This window comes from Rutidosis leptorrhynchoides, chromosome 2, assembly GCF_046630445.1.
Source record: "Rutidosis leptorrhynchoides isolate AG116_Rl617_1_P2 chromosome 2, CSIRO_AGI_Rlap_v1, whole genome shotgun sequence".
Classification (NCBI taxonomy): domain Eukaryota; kingdom Viridiplantae; phylum Streptophyta; class Magnoliopsida; order Asterales; family Asteraceae; genus Rutidosis; species Rutidosis leptorrhynchoides.
Window position 1 is genome coordinate 623393341 of NC_092334.1, and position 4553 is coordinate 623397893.

The 4553-nt window shown below is 32.4% G+C and overlaps 2 long non-coding RNA genes across 6 annotated transcripts; both read right to left on the reverse strand.

Moving 5' to 3' along the window:
* On the reverse strand, positions 1-992 carry LOC139893582 (uncharacterized). Its single transcript, XR_011774621.1, has 3 exons — positions 954-992; positions 795-857; positions 1-510 (listed from the first exon to the last, which is right to left on the reverse strand). It is a non-coding gene; the product is annotated as an uncharacterized lncRNA (long non-coding RNA).
* A 404-nt stretch (positions 993-1396) lies between these two features.
* LOC139893583 (uncharacterized) lies at positions 1397-4245 on the reverse strand. Of its 5 annotated transcripts, none has more exons than XR_011774624.1 (9): positions 4079-4245; positions 3916-4007; positions 3743-3814; positions 3281-3408; positions 2689-3071; positions 2542-2583; positions 2348-2429; positions 2034-2254; positions 1397-1527 (listed from the first exon to the last, which is right to left on the reverse strand). It is a non-coding gene; the product is annotated as an uncharacterized lncRNA (long non-coding RNA). The 5 variants fall into 5 exon arrangements; XR_011774623.1 differs by adding an exon at positions 3485-3568 and having other exon boundaries at positions 3916-4245; XR_011774626.1 differs by having other exon boundaries at positions 1397-1486; positions 3916-4245.
* Positions 4246-4553: the final 308 nt, after the last annotated feature.

Below are 4553 nucleotides of genomic sequence, written 5' to 3' on the forward strand. Positions count from 1 at the left end.
AATTAGGTAACTACAATGGAAATTACAAATAAGCTATGAATCCCAAATGTGAATGTAAGAACACTAATTTGTATGACAAATTCCAACAACAAACCTAATTAATTAGATAAACAAAGAGGCAATAACATCAAATTTAAAAAGAAGAGTACTACCTCAAAGATGAGAAGCATCTAACCATGATACTTCCTCAGTAAGTACCCAACTTTAATTTCGTCATCACTGTGATATTGAATTTGAGAAATGCACTCAGAAATCGTGTTTGATAGTTTACCAGAAGCCATCACAATTGTAGTGACAACCCGAACTCACAAAAATATAAAATTTCTAATTTCTACAGCATTCACTTTGAATAATATGCTATAAATATGTCATACACCAGATAGAAACATACTTTTTTGATGATCCCAATGACTCTCCCTTGTAAATTTCATCATATATTGGCAAACCATGGAGCATTGTTTGACATATACCACAGTGCATAGAACAAAATGACTCATACCGATTGGTCACCTATCAACCAAAAAACCAAGTGTAATACACTATATTAATCATAACCTCTTTATGGTAGAAAACATGCATTACTCGATAAACTGACATCAGCTTCTCGAGCAAACATTATTGAAACTATTGTAACTTCAAACAAATCAAAAAGAGTAAACCATGAATTCAAAAGTATCCATGTTTAGTACGATCCATAAACCATCAACAGGTAAAAAAAGAAATCATGTCTAAATGCATCAATAAGAGTTACAGACTTGCAGTAAAATATGATGAATTAACCGATGTCATTATACCTAAATAGAACAAGTAACTAACTGATAAAATGGTTGATCCTAGTCTCCACTCTCCAGAAAAGACTATATGGCATACGAACATCACTCACCACCAGGGTGTAAAAATATAACTAATAAATAAATAAAAACTTGATCGTTTTTCATATGAACATCACTCACCACCAAGGTGTATCAATTTCTTACGAAGCAGAGACTGTAAGTATTTCTTCAATCCTGCAGATAGAAACACAGCAAAAGTTACAAAATAAGTTTTATTTTTATTTTTTTTTTTTTTTTTTTTTGAAAAGCAAACACATTATATTGCTTAAAATGAGAATACAAGAACATCTAAGCATGTGAGGGCATGCTTAAGGAAAATTATACATCAAAATCAACAAAGAAAAAACCAGGCCCCAAGATTAATATGAGGCAAAACAGGAAACAAAGAAGAAGCCTATCTATACACTACTTCTAACCGTGATCGTCAAAGGAATTTGGATTGATGAGCCATTGACTCCATTCTATATTTGCCTTCCTCGATCTTCTCGAAATCCATTCGTAAGATTTAACTTGTACTTCGTTTAGCAACATCGGCCCGGTCCCTTTTTTCCTTTGGAATATCGTAAGGTTTTGCCAAATTACATACCCGCTTACCCACTAGATGGCTTGCCACCACATGGATTTTGAACCACCAATATCTCCGATGAACATTTCTTCCAAACATGAATATAATGGTCGGTCAATTCCCCACCATCTAAAAACTCGTTCCCATATAAGTACATGACAAAATAAGTACATGACAAGCAACTGTCAATGTCATCAAACAAAAATATAAAACATGATATACCTTTTATCGAGCAGGAATAAGTTATATAACATCATATATCCACTTACTGATCATATTAACAAAAAAATAAAACATGATATAATTTTAATTGTTTGGAATAAATTCATAGTTCTTTATTTCTATACATTTTTCTACAATATCTCACAGTTCACCATTAATGAGCTCGATTAAGCAACATAACATTAAATACACTTCACGTCTTTACTGATATATTAGCTAAAATAAAACATAATATAGTTTATATTGCACATCTTATAATCATATTTCGTATTTTCTATATACATTCTCTGCTACTCTCAAAGTTCACCATTAATAAAGTGTAGTAAGCAATCCAACATTATACATGTAGATAACAGAACATATTGAAAAAATATAAGGTAAATTAGGTCTGTAAAGGAGAAATTTCATCATACCAGTGAAATGAGATGGCGGTAGTCTTTGTATATCGCCAGAAAGAGTGACGGAGATGCGACGGTCGGATCTGTGTGTGTTTTTCTGATTATCTGGTGAGTTCTGAGACGGTTACCCTAAATTTCGGCTCGGGTACAATATAACCCCCTAAGCATTAACAATGTTTATTGAAAATGTCATTGTATGTCAGCAGCGCTTCAGCGAACTCTCTTTTAGCCGGGTCCTGCAATTGTTCATAAGACAACTTGTTACCGTTTTGAAACAAATTGTAGACTAAGGAGGTTAAAGTTAGACTACGACAGATCTTAAATCTTACTTCTGGAAGTAATTTGGGGCCTTCAAAATGAACATCAAAATATCGCAACAAATCCAGACTCTCTCCGATAATTTTGTGGTTACTGGAGATGATTCACAAAAACTATTAACCTTGTTAGAAACTTTTTGAATATATGAACATTTAAGAATATAAGGATCGTAAAATATTATATATCAATTATAACATGTGATTACTTGAATTCAAAAGCATTAGCATTGGCAACCATCATCCTTGATCTAGTGAAAGAGTCGATTAACATCAGCAAACAAACGTATGATATTCAAATTAACTAACCTATTTCATCACATGAACAGCTATGGAAATAATGGTCGATTAAATACCAATATCTAATTGAAGTATGATTCGATAACATCTCAATTGATAGTCGTTAGCGTTGTCAGTTATCCTACATCAACAGAAATTACGATATAAATTCGCTATCGAAATGATGTTCTACATCCTAATCTCACCATAAACCTGTGTTCACGATCTTCATGATGAGATATGATATATCAATGATTTATGATTATGATATATAAAGGGAAACATAAATAAGAAATTAAAGTGCGTGAATAGTATTTGTGCCATTGAATGATGAGGAAGAAGAATCAGTTGTGACAATTGCATAGACCTTTTCTATACTGAACGCATATCTTCGTTTTAAACACCTTCTGTCCAGCCATTATCCGATTCGATTCCACAACTATCTATACACTTTTTCTATCTGTATATATACACACAAAGAAGATGAATCAAGTGTGACCGATCAGTCAGTCAACCGCCGGTAATCAATTGATGTGAATAGAACGGATTTAAACCCTAAATCAAGATTAACTTAAACATATCTGTGTTCAAAATAAAAAGTTACAGATAAGAGTACTAAACATGGCCAATAAAGTCAACTCAGCCCAAAAGGATACATTTTTATAGTACCTTGTTGCATTAGTTCAACGCCTCGGCCAATATTTTCGATTGACGTAGGAAAATGAGCAGCCTGTGTTTCAGTCATCAACCAATAAAGGTCGAACCCTGCAAACAACTCTTATATTTCGTTTCAATACCTGTACCAAAACAGAAGCTCGTTATAGTGACAGTACGTTGAAACATGAATTATGTGAAAACTGCAACGTAACGTACCATATCTCAATATAAAAAAACACCAAATTTGTGAACTAATTAAATAGCATGTCAATCACCAGCTCGTGTTTTAACAATACCCAACTGAATATAAGATAATTAAACTAATTAGGTAACTACAATGGAAATTACTAATAAGCAATGAATCCCAAATGTGAATGTAAGAACACTAATTTGTATGACAAATTCCAACAACAAACCTAATTAATTAGATAAACAAAGAGGCAATAACATCAAATTTAAAAAGAAGAGTAGTACCACAAAGATGAGAAGCATCTAACCATGATACTTCCTCAGTAAGTACCCAACTTTATTAACCGCAACCAAAATCTGCATATTAATTTTCAAAAAATACAAATACAAAAACAAAACAGCACAAGAATAAAAATAAATATGAATGTAATACACCAAAATATGTTGTTGGCACTTACTCATTGGTAGCCTAAGGCTTCATAATATAAATCTTAGGATACTCATCTGGTTCCATTGATAATGCTCTTCCGAACAACTGAAGCTGATTAAACTGCAGAATGACGCATCAATTATACATGTAATTTATATTTGTGACTTAAAGGACTTCTGCAATCAATCTACCATATAGCTCTCCATTAGGGTTATAATTCATCATTCCGACCTCATCGTTAGTTTCAATCCAATCTGTCGAAGATGGGATAGTAACCAGTAAAAACCAAATCGTTTCTTGTTTGATCGGCGTGAATGATTTGGATTATTTGGTTGAGAGAGGAAGTTACACCCCTTCTTTGTTATTTTTCTCCCGTGTTTTTTTTTTTAGTTATTAGATTAGATTAGATTAGATTTGAAGAGGGTATTATAGGGATGAGTGTTTAAACAATTGATTTATTAGCTAATATTTTTAGTGGATGATTAAGAACCGTTGGATGAAGGGGTATTATAATGTAATTTTCTAATCTAATGGTAATTAAGGAGGTTTTGAAAACATTTATTAGCTAAACGAGACTGTCTTTTAATATATATATAATATTTCAATACCCGTGCCAAAACAGAAGCTCGTTATAGTGACAGTACGTTGAAACATGAATTATGTGAA